This window comes from Macrotis lagotis, chromosome 8 (assembly GCF_037893015.1).
Source record: "Macrotis lagotis isolate mMagLag1 chromosome 8, bilby.v1.9.chrom.fasta, whole genome shotgun sequence".
NCBI classification, from domain to species: domain Eukaryota; kingdom Metazoa; phylum Chordata; class Mammalia; order Peramelemorphia; family Peramelidae; genus Macrotis; species Macrotis lagotis.
The window spans coordinates 117,556,640-117,576,266 of record NC_133665.1 but is presented as its reverse complement, the minus strand read 5'-3'; the positions used below and the strand labels follow the sequence as shown (position 1 = coordinate 117,576,266).

The 19,627-nt window shown below is 35.7% G+C and overlaps 1 long non-coding RNA gene across 1 annotated transcript in view; it reads right to left on the bottom strand.

The window, feature by feature from the left end:
- Window positions 1–13,523: 13,523 nt before the first annotated feature.
- The window catches only part of LOC141494943 (uncharacterized), a 54,838-nt gene continuing 48,734 nt past the window's right edge, over window positions 13,524–19,627 (bottom strand). The window contains exons 2-3 of the long non-coding RNA XR_012470593.1: window positions 18,866–18,920; window positions 13,524–13,728 (exon numbers count right to left, since the gene is read on the bottom strand). This is a non-coding gene — a long non-coding RNA (uncharacterized LOC141494943). The remainder of the gene's footprint in view (window positions 13,729–18,865; window positions 18,921–19,627) is intronic.

Below are 19,627 nucleotides of genomic sequence, written 5' to 3'. Positions count from 1 at the left end.
TTTTATTAGGTTAATTCAGCCTACCCATGAGCATTTAATTGACATTTACCCCATTATATATATATCTGCTTTTATTTGTGTGAAAAGAGTTTTATTGATGTTTTCATAAAGTTTCTGAATTTGCTTTGGCAGGTAGACTCTCAATTTTTTTGCTGTATTTTATGCTATTTATTTTAAGTGTTTTATATCTTTTATCTCTTTCTGCTATGTCTTGTTGGTAATGTTTAGAAATGCTTATAATTTCAAAAAATCTTTTAACATTGTTATCATTCATATTTTCAGACATGTATTTTTTATGTACACTTCTCCAGATCTTCTTGTTATAAATTTTTTCTTAAGAAGGCTATTTATTTGAAGATTTAGATTGTTCTTAGGGCTTGCCTAAACAATGTCTTAATCTAATTCCAATATTTTAGCTTATAACTAGATTTAATTTCAAAGTATAGATTTCTTCCTTTTATGAACTTTCCTTGTAACAGTAATACCTGAGATGATCCTCTTTTCCATCAAGTCTTCATGTGCCATTCCCAGGTCTTAATGTCTTCTCTTTCTCACTCTTCCTGTCCTAGACAAGAAAAGTAGCTAAAATTTCAAGTAGTCTAAGGGCCAAGATGTTTTTCCCTTCTACCTTTCCCCCCAAATCTAGATATCCTTTTTGTTTCAGACAAAACTAACAAAGTGAAAACACAACTTAGATGTTGGTGTACAGGGGACTTAGGTTTAAATTTCACCCCCTTATGCTGCCTCTATGTCTTTGAACAAGTCTTTTGCTCTCTCTGAGCCTGTTTCCTAATCTTTAAAATTAGTCTATAAGGTCTCTAAGATCTTTTCCAGTTCTAAAGTAATGATCTTAACAATCTTATGTATAAACATCAACCTTTTCTCAAATTTGGATGTCAAGAACAATGAGCCTTTTTCTTCCTAGACATCTATCACATATGGTTCTTATGAAGGTTCTTTGAGATGAAGAGACCATTCCATTTTGGTCTTTCTTTTCTCATAACTAGCAGCATGTTTGACAATAAGTGTCACTTAACAAATACTGAATGAGAGACTTCCAGCCAAGATGGCATAGAGAAAACAGGCATTGTGTTAAGTGCTCCTGGTTCCCTTCAAAAACAACATGAGAGGGGCAGCTAGGTGGCACAATGGACAGAGCACCAGCCCTGGAGTCAGGAGTTCCTGAGTTCAAATCCGGCCTCAGTCACTTAGTAATTACCTAGCTGTGTGGCTTTGGGCAAGCCACTTAATCCCCATTGCCCTGCAAAAAAACTTAAAAAAAGAAGAGAAGTGTCTCCACAAAAACAACATGAGAGAAACCTCTTAATTGAAATTTGATCGACAAAACCCAGAAAGAGAAGCTAGGAGAAGAACACCTACTAAAAAGGTCTGTCTTAGGGGCCTTGGGTCAATAGGGAGAAAAGAGCAGAGGATCAGTGCAGGGACAGCAGCTGGGGAAGGCCAGAAGACCAGCCTCAGTCCCAGAGATTTGGTGAGTGGCAGTATCTTTGGGGGGTGGGGGGTGGGGAGCTACAGGAGGTTGAGTTCCAGAACAGAGAGTTTCAGAGCAACCCTGGTGAACAACCAGCTGAGTGGGGGACCTGAGCTCCGTACTTTCAGTGAGCCCTTTTCCCAGAACAAACAATAAACAACCCCCGCCCACTCAGCTGTGAACAACAGAGTTCATTCAACTGAAAAGGAGATTAACTCCCTCCCCCAGGGCTCAGTCCAATGTTCAAGGTCAACTCAGTCCCTGCTGCCTATGGTCCCAAACACTCCAGAGAAAGCAACCAGTGTCCCCTACTGGCCAGCCCTTGGAATTACTTGGCCAAGTAAACAAAGCCTCTAGGATCTTCAAACCTCTGATAGGCAGCCCCTCCCCCAACACAAGATCCCAGAAATATGAAGAAAGGCCATAGTGAAGGGGAGGCCCATGGAGAAATACTTAGAAGAAAGAGAATGTAACCCAGAGAGATATAGCACTTCTGAGAAGAATATGAATTGGTTTCCAGCCCAGAAAGACTTCCTTGAAGAAATCAGGAAGGAGTTTTTTTTTGTTTGTTTTGTTTTGCTTTTTCAGTTTTTCAAGGCAATGGGGGTTAAATGGCTTGCCCAAGGCTACACAGCTAGGTAATTATTAAGTGTCTGAGGCTGGATTTGAACTCAGGTACTCCTGACTCCAGAGCCGGTGTTCTAGCCACTGTGCCACCTAGCTGCCCCATGGAGTTTAAAAATCAATTGGGAAAATTGGGAAAAGAAACTCAACAAACTTTCAAGAGACAGAACCCATAAAGGGACCCAGTGAGGCAGTTCTCCTACTCAAGGTAACCTGGAAAAGAGCAGAAAGGCTCTGCTCCCCAGGGTCGGAGGGGCAGCCCATTGGAGGGGTGGCCCACCAGAGCGAAAGAACTTCAGCCTCCCAGAGGCAGCCCCAGGGCACTGGAAGCTGCAGCTCACAGCAGCTGGGGAGTCTCCTGAGCTGCACCCCGGGGAGCACTGGCTACAAAGTGGGAGAACAGCGCGGGACCTCTGCCAGAACAAGCACGTGGAGCCCAGTCCTCAGGGCACACAGCCAGCAGCTTGGTCTTTCCCCAGCCCAGACCCAGAAACAGAAGCAGGCAGAGCCGGTAAGCAGGAGGCCCCAGGGCATGAGCCCATTGAGCTGAAGGAGAGGAGTGAAGACAGACTGCTAAGCTCTGTCCTCTGCCTCTGGAACAGGACTCTGGAGCTCTGACCGCATTCAGATCATGATTGTGATCGCAGTCTAGGCCCCCCAATAGAACAACAGGGCCCCCCCCACCTCGGCCCATGGCAGAGGGGGCACTTATGGTCATTCACAGACCAGGAGGGATGACAGAGCCTCACACACTGAGACCCTTTTGGGAGTGTCCCAAAAGCTCAGGAAGCACCCCCAAACCAGGACCAGGCTGGGAAAATGAGCAAGCAGAGAAATAAGAGGAAGACTATTGAGAAATATTTTGCAAATGAGCCCAAGAAGGATCAAAATACTCAGTCTGAAGATGAGGAAGCACAAGCTCCTGCATCTAAAGACACCAAGAAAAACAGAAATTGGGCTCAGGCTATGATAGACCTCAAAAAAGACTTTGAAAATCAAATGAGGGAGATGGAAGAAAAACTGGGAAAAGAAAGGAGAGAGATGCACGAAAAACATGAAAATGAAGTCAGCAGCTTAGTCAAGGAAATCCAAAAAATGCTGAAGAAAATAGCATGCTAAAAACCAGCTTAGGTCAAATGGATAAAACTGTTCAAAAAGTTATTGAGGAGAAGAATGCTTTAAAAAGCAAAATTGGCCAGATGGAAAAAGAGATAAGAAAACTGTGAGGAGAACAAATCCTTCAGACAAAGAATAGAATTCAGGGAGATTGATGAATTTACCAGAAATCAGGAATCAATACTTCAAAACCAAAAAGAACAAAATGTGAAATATCTCATTGACAAAACAACTGATATGGAAAATAGACTTAGAAAAAGATAAAAATTATTGGAATACCTGAATGTCATGATCAGGGAAAGAGCCTTGACATCATTTTCTAAGAATTACTACAGGAAAATTGCCCTGATATTCTACAAGCAGAGGGCAAAATTGAAATGGAGAGAATTAAGAGATCCCCCCAAGAAAGACATCCCACAAAACCAACCCCTAAGAATATTATAGCCAAGTTCCAGAACTCCCAAGTCAAAGACAAAATATTACAAACAGCCAGAAGGACAAAGTTCAAATTTCGTGGAGTTGCAGTCAGGATCACACAGAACTTAGCAGCAACTACATTGGAGGCTTGTAGGGCTTGGAATACAATATACCAGAAGGCAAAAGATCTTAGAATGCAGCCAAGAATGAACTACCCAACAAGGCTGAATGTCCTCTTCCAGGGAAAAAGATGGACTTTCAATGAACCAGGGAATTTCAAAGGTTCCTTTTGGAATGGCCAGAGCTGAACAGAAGGTTTGATCTTCAGATACAGGACTCAGGTGAAGCATAGAGATTGGAGGAGAGGGGGGAAATATGAGGGACTTAATGAGGATGAACTGCATGTATAGAAAAATGATACTGATAATATTCATATGAACCTTCTCAGTTAATAGAGCAGGTAGAGGGAGCTTTTATAGTTGAAGCACAGGAGAAAGCTGAATTCGAAGATAAAATATGGTGTAAAAATGGAGTCAATAGAAAAAAAGGGAAATGGAATGGGAGAAAGAAAAAGGAGAGGGAGAATAGTCTAAAATATTTCACATAATAAGATTTTTTTTTATTACAATGAGCTATTGCAATGATATGGAAGGGGGAGGCAAGGGGAAATGAGGGAACCTTTGCTCTCATCAGAGATGGCTAGAAGAGGAAACAGCAAATATACTCAATGGGGTATAGTCATCCGGAGTAAGAAGGAGGGGGGAGCAGGGGGAAGGGGTGGGGATGTGGTCAGATGGGGGAAGAGTGGTCAGATATAACACATTTTCTTTTTTACTTCTTGCAAGGGGCTGGGATTGGAAGGCCTTCCCAGGACCATAGGGCCAGGTGGATTCTGGGCCTAAGGGATGGTATGGGGGCTCAGGGCTTCTTGGCCCCAGGACAAGGGATCTGTCTGCTGTGCCACTCAGCAACCCTACAGCAGAGTCAGCGTGAAAGGAGAGAGAAAATATAGTACATGGTAGTAGAGAAATAAGAAAGGAGGGAGTTATGATCAGCAATGGCAACACTGCAAAAATATGGAAGTAACTTTTGTGATGGACTTATCATAAAGAATGTGATCCACCCGTGACAGAGTTGTTGGTGTTGTAACAAAGACTGAAGCATATTTTTTGTTATTATTATTTGGGGGGAGGGTGTAGGGCAAGTGGGGCTGGGTGGCCTGCCTGGGGCCACATATCAGGGTGATCTTTGGGTGTCTGAGGCCAGATTTGGGCCCAGGTTCTCCTGGCTCAAAGGCCAATGCTCTGGCTGCCACCCAGCCACCCCTACTATTTTATTTTATTTTGGGTCTTTTTTTTCCTTCTTTTTGGTTTTTGTTGGCCAGTGGGGATCGGGAGGCTTACATGTCACATGGCTGGGTGATTGTTGGGTTTACAAGGCTGGATATGGACTTGGGTGCTTGTGGCTCCAGGCCTGGTGCTTCGTCCATTGTGCCACCTGTCCATACCTACAATTATTCCTATTATTTTTTTAATTTTAATTTTTTTTCTCTCCCCGTTACTTTTTTCGCCCAAGCAAGTCTATCTATATCCATGGGGGGAGAGGTATTTGGTTTACTTGTAAACAAGAATATTTCATTAATATAAAAAAAAACATTTGTACAAAATGAGAATAAAAAATAAATTTAAAAAAAGAAACTCAAGAGAAAATTGACATCTCAAAACAAGAAAACAAATCCTTGGAAAATAAAATTGTACAACTACAAAGTGAGAATAATTCTCTCAGATCCTCAACTGGGCAAATGCAAAAAGAAAATGATCCTTTCAAAACTACACTTGGCAGATGGAAAATTCCTTCAAAAATAGAATTGACCAATTGAAAAAGGAGTTGCAAAGGGAAAATGAAGAAAATTCATCTCTAAAAATAGAATCAAAGTGGTGGAAATTAATGACTTCATGAGACAACCAAAAGATAAAAAAAATAGATGAAAATGTAAAATACCTCATCAGCAAAACCACTGACTTGGAGAACAGATCAAGAAGGGACAACCTGAGAATTATAGGCATTCCTGAAAACACTTAAGAGAAAAGAAGCCTAGACTTGTAATTACAGGATTTAGTGATGGAAAATTTCCCTGATATCATGGAACCAGAAGGCAAAGATAGTTATTGAAAGAATACATTAATCCCCTCCAGAAAGACATCCTAAAATGAAAACACCAAGAAATGTTGTGACCAAATTTCAGGACTATCAGATAAAAGAGAAAATCCTATAAGCAGCAAGAAAGAAATAATTTAAACACCAAGAAGTCACAGTGAAGATTTTTCAAGACCTGGCTGCATCAACATTAAGGAATCAATGAGCCTGGATAGAAATATTCCAAAAAGCAAAGGAGCTTGGAATGCAACCAAGAATCCACTCTGTGGCAAAGTTGAGCCTTTTCTTCCAGGGGAGAGGATGGACATCTAAGAAAATGGGAGACATCCAACATTTCCTGATGAAAAGAGCTAAATATAAAATTTGGAAATAGAACAGGAGGCTCAAGAGACACATGAAAAGATTTTTAAAAAGGTAAAGAAAAAACTGCTATCTAATGAGATAAAACTGTCTATATCCACATTTAGGGGAAAGATTATCATAAACCTTGTGAATTGTAACTCTATTAGAGAGAATATACCTAGCCAGAAGTGATGGACACTCATGACATTTCTGTGACTCAGATAGAATAATTTATAAACAATACCTCCTTAAAAAGGGGGACAGTAAGGAGATGGGAAGATGAAGGAGATAGAATGGGGTAAATCTCATTAAATCAAGAGGTACAAAAGACCTATTGTAATAGAGGGCAAGAAGGGAGGAGATGAGAACCACCTGAATCTTCATCTCATCAGACTTGACTTAAAGTTAACTTACACACACTCAGTTAAGAAACTTCTCTTACTTTTCAAGTATTAAAAGGGGAAAAGGGGAGCTAGGGACAGGGAAGGGGAGAAAAGGAGGAACTAACTGAAGGAGGGGAAGAAGGCTTAAAGGGAAAGGGGGAAAAGGGGGAGGGCAGTTGATATACACAAACACACTGAAGATGGTGGTATTCAGAAACAAAATATTGGGGAATATGGATAAGGGGGGAAAATGGGAAAAATACAAACAGAGGGAAGATAGCATGGAGGGCAATAAAAAGTTGGTAATTATAACTTTGAATGTGAATGAAATGAACACTTCCTTAAAATGTAAGTGAATAGCAAAGTAGATTAAAAACCAGAATCCTACAATATGCTGCTTACAAGAAACTCATTTGAAGCAGAGAGAGATACATGTAGAGTAAAGGTGAAAGGTTGGAGCTAAATATATTTTGCTTCAGGTAAAGTGAAAAAGCAGGGGTAGCAATCCTTATCTCAGACAAGCAGCCACAAAAATAGATAGCATTAAAAAAGATAAAGAAGCAAACTATATCCTCCTAAAAGGTACCGTAGACAATAAAGTAATTTCAATACTTAATATGTATGCATCCAATGATATAGCATCCAGATTCTTAGAGGAGAAGTTGAAAGAGCTACAGAAAGACATAGACAGCAATAATCTACTACTGAGAGACCTCAACCTCTCACTCTCAGATTTAGATAAATCTAATCATAAAATAAACAAGAAGGAAGGTAAGGAGGTAAATAGATTGTTATAAAACCTAGTTATTATACACTTATGGAGGGAATTGAATGCAGATAGAAAGGAATATACTTTTTTTTCCTGCAGGACATGGCACTTACACAAAATCTGACCATGTACTAGGGCATAAAAAACCTAATTTTCAATTGCAGAAATAGTGAATTCATCTTTCTCAGGTCATAATGCAATAAAATTCATGTGAAATATTGGGTCAGGGAGATATAGACCCAGAGCTAATTGGAAACTAAATAACTTCATTTAGAAAATGAGTGGATCAAGCAACAAATTATAGAAAGAATTATTTCATTCTAGATAATGACAATAAAGAAACAACATACCAAAACCTATGGGATACAGGCAAAGTGTCTGTCAGTAAATATATTATATCTTACATACTTACATGTATAAGTTAGAGAAAGAGGAAATCAATCAACTAAATATGATATTTAAAAAATTAGAGGAAAACAAATTAAAAACTCCCAATTAAATCCCAAATTAGAAATTCTAAAAATAAAAGGGGTAAATTAATAAAATGAAAATCAAGAATACTATTGAACTGACAAATAAAACCAAGAGGTGGTTTTTTATAAAAAGAAAATAAAATTGATAAATCTTTGGTCAATTTGATTTAAAAGAAATGAAAGAAGAAAGGCAATTTGATAGTATCATCAATGAAAGATGTGAACTCACCACCAATGAAGAAATTAAAGTAATAATTCAAAATTATTTTGCCCAACTGCATGCCAATAAATTTGATAACCTAAGTAAAATGGATGAATATTTATAAAAATACACCTTACCCAGATTAAATAAAGAGGAAATTAAAAACCTAAATAACCCTATCTCAGAAAAAAAAGAAATTCAACAAGCCATTATTGTACTCCCTAAGAAAAAATCTCCAGGGCCAGATAGATACAGAAGTGAATTCTATCAAATATTTAAGGAACAATTGGTTCAAATTCTATAGAAACACTTTGGAAAAATAAGTGAACATGGACTCTGCCTAACTCTTTTTATGGCACCAATATGGTGCTGATACCTAAATCAGGAAGAGTTAAAACAGTGAAAGAAAATTATAGACCTATCTTCCTGAGGAATATGGATGCAAAAATCTTAAATAAAATCTTAGCAAAATAATTACATGTTATCACTAAGATAATATGTTATGATCAACTAGGCTTTATCCCAGGAGTGGAGGGTTGGTTCAATATTAGGAAAACTGTTAGCATAATTAATTATATCAATAACACACCTATCAGAAATTATATGATCATATCACTAGATGCTGAAAAAGCTTTTGACAAAATACAGCACCCATTTCTTACTAAAAATACTACAGAGTATAACAATAAATGGACTTTTCCTTAGAATAATAGGCAGTATTTATCTGAAACCATCAACAAGCATTATTTCCAAAGAGGATAGGCTAGAGGCATTGTCAATAAGATCAGGAGTGAAACAAGGATGCCCATTATCACCACCACTATTCAATATTGTATTAGAAATGTTAGCTTCAGCAATGAGAGAAGAAAAAGAAATTGAAGGAACAAGGATAAGAAAGGAAGATAAAAAACTCTCACTCTTTGCAGATGATGTGATGGTATACCTAGAAAATCCCAAAAAATCATCTAAAAACCTACTAGAAATAATTAGCAACTTTAGAAAATTTACAGGATATGAAATAAACCCTCAAATATTCTCAACATTTCTATGTGACTAGCAAGATGCAGCATAAAGAACTTCAGACAATATAAAATACCTGAGAGTCTACCTGGCAAGGCAGACTCAAAGATTTTCTGAAAACAATTACAAAATACTTTTCACATAAATAAAATCAGACTTAAATAACTTGGCAAACATAAACTGTTCATGCATAGGTCGAGCTAATATAATAAAAATGACAATTCTACCAAAACTAAACTACTTGTTTAGTGCCTTACCAATCAAAATTCCAGAAAATTTTCTTAAATGATTTAGAGAAAAAGTTGTAAGTAAATTCATATGGATAAATAAAAAGTCAAGAATTTCTAGGTATTCAGTGGAAAAAAATGAAAAAGAAGGTGGCTTAGTCTCACCAGATGTAAAATTATATTATAAAGCATCAGTCATCAAAACTGGCTGGTATTGGCTAAGAAATAGAGTGGTGGATCAGTGGGATAGACTAAGTTTAATAACAGGAAAGGATTATAGTAATCTGCTGTTGGATAAACCCAAAGAATACAGCTATTGGGATAAAAACTCTCTTCAATTTAAAACTGTTGGTAAAATTAGAAGTTAGTATAGAAGAAACTTAGATTAGACCAGCACCTCACATCCTATTCCAAGATAAGATCAAAATGGTTTAGACATTAAAAAAATTTTGTAAGCAAACTGGAAGATCAAGGAGTAGTTTACCTGTCAGATCTATGGAAAGGGGAGCAGTTTATGACCAAGGAACAGATGGAGAACATCATTAAAAACAAACTAGATGATTTTTATTACATTAAATTGAAAAGCTTTTGCACAGACAAATCCACTGTAACCAAGATCAAAAAAAAATGTAGCAAATTGAGAAACAATTTTTACTACTATTATTTCTGACAAAGGACTCATTTCTAAAATATACAGAGAACTGAGTCAAATTTTCAAAAAAGCAAGCCATTTCCCATTTGACAAATGATCAAAGAAGATGCAATGGCAATTCACAGTTGAGGAAATTACAATGCCCCATAATCATGTGAAAAGTTGCCCTAAATAATTACTTATTAGAGAAATGCAGATTAAAGCATCTCTGAGGTACCACCTGACACTTCTCAATATGACTGGAAAGAACAATGATCATTTTTGGTTGGGATGTGGGACATCTGGGACACTAATACATTGTTGCTGGACTTGTGAATGCATTCAAACTTTCTGGAGTGCAATTTGAAATTATGCCCAAAGGGCAACAAAATTTGCATACCCTTTGATTCAGCAATATCATTACTGTGTCTATACCCTGAAGAGATTATGAAAAATGGTAAAAACATCACTTGTACAAAAATATTCATAGCAGCCCTGTTTGTAGTGGCAAAGAATTGGAAATTAAGTGAATGCCTTTCATTTGGGGAATGGCTTAACAAACTCTGGTACATGTATGTCATGAAATATTATTGTTCTCTTAGAAACCAGAAGGAATGGGAATTCAGGGAAGCCTGAAAGGATTTGCATGGACTGATGCTGAATGAAATGGGCAGAACCAGAGAAACATTGTACACCCTAATAGCAACATGGGGGTGATGATCAACCTTGATGGACTTGATCATTCCATCAGTGCAGCAATCAGGGACATTTCTGGGCTATGTGTGATGGAGAATACCATCTGTATCCAGAGAAAGAATTGTGGAGTTTGAACAAAGACCAAGGACTATTACCTTCAATTTAGAAAAAAAAAATTATCTTATTATGTAATTTTTCTATCTCTTATACTTTATTTTTCTTCCTTAAGGATATGATTTCTCTCTCATCACATCCATACCATGGAAACAATGTAAAGACAAACAGGGCAAAAATCGTAAAACTCAGAATAAATAAAATCTTTCTTAAGAATGAAAAAAGGGGTGGGACAGCTAGGTGGCACAGGGAATAGAGCATTGGCCCTGGAGTCAGGAGTAGCTGAGTTCAACTCTGGCCTCAGACACTTAATAATTGCCTAGTGTGGCCTTAGCAAAAAAAAAAAAAAAAAGAGAGAGAGAGAAAATAAAAAAAACAAATGCTCATTGATTATGAATTTGGGTATATGCCCCAAAACAAATTCAACCAACACTACAATCTAAGGTCTTAATATTCTAAATTGAATACTCTGGAGATAGATGAAAATCACAAGTTGTAGACTTACTGTTTTGCAGACCTCCTCAAATGAGTCTATTACTCTTCACAAGATTAAAGCTGAGTTGGTCAGGCAGGACAATTTTTTTCGATATAGTAATTGTTTTAAGAGGTATCCATTCAGATTCCCAATGCTATTATATTTTCTGCACTTTCAGTTCAATATAGAAGGCATCTACATATGCCAGATAAAGTTAAGGGCTATAAAGTTTTAAACCTGCCATGTATTCTGTCAGCTTCTAAATCATTTTAGTGTGACCAGTGGCCACACTGACAGGTCAACATAGGTCAAAGACATTAATTCACATGGGGGAGGGGGCAGATAGTCAGCTATCCACCACTCACTATATCTTACCTCCTGAACTGGAACAGACCTCCCCAGTTTGTCTCTTTATTACTAATCCTTGGATCTCTGCATGTCTCAAGGTTTAAAGGGAAATCCTATTTTTTCTTTAATTTGTGGCTACTTGAATCTTGATTTAAGTTCTTATTTTCAAGGAAATCACCTTTTCTTGAAGTCTTTGTGGATCTACACTATTCATTGAAATGTGCTCCACCCTCCTACTTTCTCATGTATAGATTAAGCAAGGTATCTCCCCTTGCTCTGCTCTACAGAACCATAAGGAGGAAACTGTCCATAGGGCTCCTGAAACCCCTGTACCTTCAAACTATAGTGGTTTCTGAATCTGAAATAGAACCTCTAGCACCAAATAAAGTTTTTGGATTTATCAGGGCCATGGGTCTAGAAAAAAAATAAAAATCTTATATTTAAATAATATTTTATAGTTTATGAAACATTTTGCCATTCAATATCACACTTATGCTTCACAACTATATAATAAAGATTTTCTTGAACCTTTTCTCTATAAATAAAGAAAAATTAAGTTTGCATTCTAAAGATGTAATCAAATACTCAAAGTCATATCCTGATAACAAGCTTTTATTAAATCCATACCACATGGGTATTGTGGTTAATGCTAGAGATACAAAAAAAGCACAAAAAACCCTACTCTCTCATTCTGATGGAAAGACAAAATGCACAAAAAGGATATGTACATTTTAAATTGGAGATAATCTCATAGGATAGGCTACTAACATTAAAATCTGGGAAAGGCTTCTGGCCATAAGAAAGGCTTTAGCTGAGACTTTGAGAAAACCAGGGAAGGTAGAAGTTGGAAAAAGAGGCAATCCCAAGCATGAGGAGCAACCTGTAAAAATTTTTGGAATTTGCAGCAACACACAATAAGGAGACAAGAATTGTTGAATTGTGTCTTCTGATGAGTTTTTGCCATTATATCCTACTGCTTTTTAGAGACCTGAAGATAAACATAGTATTAAAAATATAATTTCATATAGCAAATTAATATCCCAATTAACTGCCTGTGAATTATCAACTTTGTAGATCACCTACTAAAAGCTAACTCAAGGTTAACTAGCTTCTGTCATTGTTGTCATTATGAGTCATATTCCTCTATGATCTATTGACTTATTATAGGGAAACCCATTTTTATAATATTCTAAACCAAACATTTTTAAAATGCATGATGAATTTTAAAACTTAATATAATAAATTAATTTTGTATCATCTGCATGCTTGATCCCCTCTCATAGTGCTGCAGACTATATAAGATTTTCCTTCATTATACAGCCAATGTCTTCCTTAATTATGTCAGTGACACTAAGTACACAAGTCTAGAGGAAGGAGTTATTGAGGACAAAGTAACAGACACAGACCTCAAATTACCAAAGATTTATTAACCCTGGAAGAGGCTTTTAACTAAAGGGCTTCATCATCCTCGCATGCATAAACAGTATATTCACACATTCATTCACACACATTCTAGAGTCAACTATAATGAGCTCATTCAGGCAGATCTGAGTATAGAGGTCTCTTTCTTTCTCTCTACTATGATAGCTTTCCCTAGGTGAAACTTGTAGAAAGAACATAAGAAATTAAAGTAAAACATTTTGGGGGATAATTAAATATTTGGTTTCCTCCCTTAATGGGAAGGAGTTGAGGCTGGGTAGAACAGAGAGATTGGAACTTCTATGATGGGATAATTTCCAAAGTGGGTGACTGCTGGAGGACTCTTTTGTTATGCTTAATTCCACCTAAATCAAAGATCAGTCTTTACCAAATGATCCTTTTCTTAGCAATTCTAGTAACTGATTAAAAGCTGACTTTTCAATAGGTTCCTTCATTACAGACCAATGTGTTCTTGTTTAAACACAATTTTGACTTCTCATAATGATTTCCTTGCTCTATTATTATAATTAACTACAGTCAGAAGATGGACATCAAAATACAATATTGGTTCAGTAGCATGTAACTGATTTTAGTTTATTATTTCAATTGTTGCTCCATATAAATTCCTTCTTGAAGTCCTCATCATTGTCTGGATATGACTTTCAGTCCCCAAAGCTCTGGAAACTGTAGATTAGCTCACATAGTTTCAACAGATAGAGGTCCCTTGGTTGAGCATTTTGTTATTTGAGTACCTTCCTTCAGCAGGAATAGTTCTTCAAGAAAAGTTGATCATGCTGATATTGACATTTGAAGGTTGAGGTGGCTAGAATCACATGAAGAAGTTTGGAAAAGTGGGTAGAGCATTGAATTTAGAGATACCTGGATTCTAATCTTACCCTACATAATATCTAAATGACTTACAATAGCTAAATGACCCAATGGGTAGAACACCTGGCCTAAAGTAAGGAGGACCTTAATTCAAATCCACCCCTCAGATATTTCCCAGCTGTATGACCCCAGTCAAAAATTTAGTTTGCCTCAGTTTACTCATCTATAAAATGAGCTGGAAAAGGAAATGGCAAAATATTCAGTATCTCTGCCAAGAAAATTCCAAATTAGATCATAACTAAATTGGAACATGAGTATAACAACAGAACAAAATCTATATGAATTGGGAAGGTCATTTTACCACTAAAATGAGAATATCATTATGAATTACTTTTAAGATCCCTTCCATCCCTAAATTTAGAATTCTATGATTTTTTAAATAGGAAATTATAATTATAATGCCTGGATGTTAAGCAAAAATATTAAACATTATGTCCCCAAGCTTCTTTGAAAAAGTGGAATAGTATAAATGTGGGATATAGTGTATATAACATGATTTTTTTCAATATTTGACTGAATTTTGTTGAAAACTTTTTCTCTTCTTTTTCTTTTTTTTATTTGATTTAAGATTATTATAGGGGATGGATGCATAGGCTAAGATCAGTGATACAAAAACAAAATATCATTAAAATTATTTTAAAAGATTTCTTGCTATATCTTTTTGTGATTATGAAATTATAATAGTCATATACAACAGACTTACTTTGATCTACACTAGAGGTGGAAATCTTTTTTTCTGCCAAGAGCCATTTGGATACAACCTCCATGGGTTATGCAAAATTATCATTTCTAACCCTACCCACACCTTCCTGACTATCATCTCTTCTCTCACCCTTTTCTGGATCTCTCTCAACTTGGAGTTGTTCATGGTGGCATTTTTTCTGTTGAAAACACTAAACTTTTATTGTACTCAATTGAGTCTCATTAACTAATTCCTGGTATATCCCAGATTGATCCACCCAAAGTAAAAAAAAAATCAAATATTTCTCACGAACACTAGGTTCTTCACTTGAATTGCTAAATAGCACCAATATTTGGGGGGGGGAAGCCAAACAATCAAGTACCCCATTCCAAATGGAAAATGATAAGAGTATGGTACAAACATGAGTGCCTCTCATAGAATCATTAATCCCCATTCTTCTGCTGCAATCTGAAAAACATCAAACCTACTGCCTAAGACCTGAGATTCTCTTGAATCTTCGTGTCAGTTATAATAATGCCTGAAATGGCCATACTGATAAAAATCAAGATGATTTGACCTATTCTGTATTCCAATAATTGTGAATCTATTCTAAACTCTTTTCCACTACAATAGTTTGGTCTATTGAATTGAATTTCTTGGTTCTTCAGGGTTGAAAAGAATATGACTTGTAAATACCAGAAACTAGAATGCTAAAAGGGTAATCCCTCACAGTATAGCAGTGTGAGCCATCTAATGGAAGCTATCCATTGCCTTCTTCAAGTCCCTTATTTATTCACATGTTAGACAAGGTCAATTTATTTAATTGAGACATTGCTTCCTTAAAGTCAAGAAATTGATAAAAATCATATTAATCAGAATTATCCCATAGAATTACCATAGGAGACACTCTAAGACCACAATTGTGCTAGAATCTGAAGGAGATCACTATCTAGTATAAAGATATTGAATGTGAATACATTATTTATTCCAAATGACTTATTGATGACCTTATAACTCATGAGTGTTGAAGCATAGCAAACCATGAGTGACTTATGAAAGGTCATCCATTACAAGCAGAAATGAATAATGCATAAACCTATTGCAAATTTAGTTAATACAACAGTGATTGTTTATACATGCAACCTCATTACTTTAACCTTACCATTTAAGTTGGAAATAAAGAATTTTTTTCTCCCCTTTTGTTTGAAAGGGGGAAAAAGTGCCTTTTGTATAAGTCTCCCACTAAGTCCTTAGAATAAAAATGTATTGAAGGTATTGAGACCCAAGGTCCTTCCTTCCAAGGAGAAAGGGAAAAATAATAGTGAATTCTCTTAATGATTATCCAAGCACTGCTTCAATCTCTTACTTTTATCTATGCCTCACGATGAGCCAGTTTATTTCTTTTTTTAACCACAATCCTCAATTCTAATTTTGTCATCCTCAATGCCAATTCCATCTTTTTTATGGCTCTGGTGGGATTTTATAGCTCATGTTGGTCTCTGGTCCTTTGCAGAGCCCACTTTGCACTTTTACTAAGGAACTGATATATCATATGCCCCTTTGTACCTCACAGTGCTTTATTCACTAGTGGGCCCTGTCTCTGGCTCATGTTCTAACAGGTCACATTCATGTTCTGATTTCAAAGTCTCAATTATTGTATTTAATGCTAACTTTGAGGCTGCTGTTTATTTGTGAGCGCTTACCATGGCTTTGCTTTTTCAACTCTAGTCATTGCTTCTATTAGTTTCTAGATCAGTTATAGACATTAATGGTGGTGTCATTGGTATTTCTCATATCTTTACTTCTGCCTCTACTTATGTTTCTTTGTCTCTGATATTTCTGTGTTCCTTTCCAGATATTTTATTTAGTTTATTATAGAGAGTCAAGTTTCTCATTACTTTTTACATCAACATATTTTCTGTAAGTGTAAAGTTTTTATTTTAACAATTCAAATGGAACTATCTTACACCAAAGAAATGGCTCAATTAAACCAATAATGATGCAATTTTAGCAACATAGGATTGGTAGAGAGTAGGGGTTGTTTGTGTGAGAATGGTTTTTAATAGTACCCTTTAAATCATATCCTCTTTGCAGTTACATATGTCATTTACCTTTAGGATTATCTAGCCCCACATTGCCGCCATTTTTAAAGGCTTTATATATTTAGTATTAAGAGTGACTAATGTCACCATTGCCAGAAGCACTACACAGGAGGAAATTAGGATTGAAGGAAAAAATAAAAAAACAGCTTTGAAATAGTTGAAACAGATGAAATACTATACTATATTCCCTCAAAGAGGTGGGAGAATTATGAATTTGAGTGTGACTTGAACTCTAGCCTATCCGAGCACTAGACCAAATGCAGCAGTTTTGGCTAGAATCACACTGACTGATAGAATACAGCAATTTGAGGACCATCAATTTTGGTTTCACATTGTTTCTGGTAAACATTAAAGATCAGTTGACCCCTAAAATTGCTTTACAAAATGCACAAAAATGCACAAAAAATCTGCAATCTCCAGAAAAAAAAAACTCTTCCTCTTTTGAATTCTCTGGAAAATTAAGAGCATGAAATACTTTAAAAGATTAAAAAATATAATAGCCTATTGAAAGCAAAGATATGTGTATGGAAAATATTCTAAGTAAAATCAAGGAATAAAAATTGAAAAACAACATAGCTTGATGTTTACATATTATTTACATATAATTATAGAATTTAAGAGTTATAAGGACCCTTAAAATAATTCAATCTAATTTCCAACATAAGGAAAATATAGTCCCTTTGTTGTTCTCTGTAGGTCAGATTCTCAAGATAACAGAACATGTTGAATGTGCTTTGCAGTAGAAGACAGTCAAGGTGATCTGAATAAAATACCAGGAGGTACTTTATAACATTTAAAAGAACCACCTTGAGGGTGGTTTTATTTCTTTTAATTTTTTAATGAATATTGATTGATATCAAGGCAGGTGATTCTTACTTCTACTTTTCCATCCTTCTATCCTAGTCAATTTTTTTTGAATCCACAAATTGGATGAAGTCATTTTGACCAAATATTTGAATAACATTAGACTGGGAAGTATACATAATGACAGAATAAGGATCAAAAAAAAGACTTGTATATTCGGAGCAGATTTAGTAAAGTTAACATGATTTAGTTCATATTTAACAGATATTTACAAAGCAGCAATTATTTGTAAGGCATTTTGCAAAGTGCTGAGAATACAGACAAAAACTGAATTGTTCCCTAGGAGATTAATTTTAGTGAGAAATGTAATGAAAATGATTTTTAAATCCTGCACATATATTCCAAAGATTCAATTGATCCATTTGAATGGGCATAGTGCTAAATATCTGGTTGAATATAAATATAAATATCATAAAAACCAATATGATATTATATTGCATGAAAAGAAAAATTATCCTGTCTAAAAGAAGAAATTGACCTGCAAAACTTTTCCATGATTATCTCACATATAGAATATTATGTTAAATTCTGGGTTTAGCATTTTAGAAGAGACAAGAATAATTTTATATATATATATATATATATATATATATATATATCACTTACTATATGCTGTACAATGCATTTTACAATTTTTATTGCTTTAAGTAAGTGCTATTGCTACCTTCATTCTACTGATTTGAAAATTGAGCCAGTGGTTAAATGATTGGCCAAGGTCACATAACTTGTAAATACTTCTGACTGAATCTGAATTCAGGTCTTAGTAAGTCCAACTCCATTTCTCTATTCACTCTACCACTTAACTGATCCTCACATGAACAAGCTTGCATATTTTCAAAGAAGGATCAGTACAGTGAGAACAATTAATATATTGATCAGTTAGAATTTAGATTAGGTTAAGCTCTTAAAATATTTATCCTGGAGAAGGATGGATGTGATTGGGATAGAGAGATAATGAAAATTGTTTCAGATATTTGGAGGGTTCTTCGTAGAAATTTTAGAGCCATTTTTCTTGAGCAGACTTCATTTCAGCACAATGAAATTTTTCTCAACAGTCAGACTTGCAACAAAATGGAATTGATTGTCTGAAGATAATGACTTTCCCTTCATTTGAGGTGCTAAAGTAGGAACTTGATGACACTTAGAGAGTATTCATAATTTGCAGACATAAGACTAGACAACCTTCAAGCTGCTGTACAGTTCTAAATTCATGATCTGCTATTCCCTGACAACTTTGTGGATTTAAAAGAAGTTGGTGATTTATTAGGTTATGTCTCATGGTTTCCCAGCATCATCTACAAATATATCTTTGTGGAAATAGGGATAAGTAGGAGTTGGAGCTGTGGAATGTAGGATGCTAAACTTTATAACCCCTATCAAGTCATCATCATGAAAGATTAGCATAATGAAAAATCTCATCTCACCCAAGATCTTCTAGTTTCATATGCAGAACGAAATCCAGTGGAAGAACAATGAAATCTGGGGAAAATAAAAAGATGAAAAGAATCACCATCAATGGCAATATTTTACTACAGTTTTCAAAAGACTATACCTTGCCATTTACTCACCTCCTTTCAATCACCATTCAAGAGTTGTGTTAGTGATAATTTGAGGGAGTGACAAAAAGGTATCAGATTTGTAGTTGAAACTCAAAGCTATTTTCCATCTACTATGTCAGGTTTCATATATGCAAAATAGCAGCAGAAGATTGCTATTAACTTATTCAAGTGCTAAAGAAAATGTGTTTGTTGGAGGTCTCAGCTCACATACATGTGTACATATATACATGAGTTCATTCACCCACATTTTCTGTAATTATCGACCTGAATGAAAGGCGTGATAGGCTTTCTAATTCTGGGGTATAAAACTATGTGCCAACTGTCCAAGATGAAACATAATTTGAAAGTCGTTGAGATAGGAGATAATAAAAACATTGAGAAGTATAGCTTTGAGAGTGATTTATTAAAACCAAAGACTTTAAAGCTGGTAAAAATGTCAGATATCATTGCTTCCTCATGCAGTGTGAGCAAATAGATATTAATTTCAAATATTGGATATTGGATAGGAAGAGTTAACTCCTAATCAGTTCTAAAGGTTTAAAACACTAGATAGTCTACAAGTAAAGACCCATACCTACTTTTAGAATATGCCAATTTAATAAGTCATATATTCACTACTGGAAATAT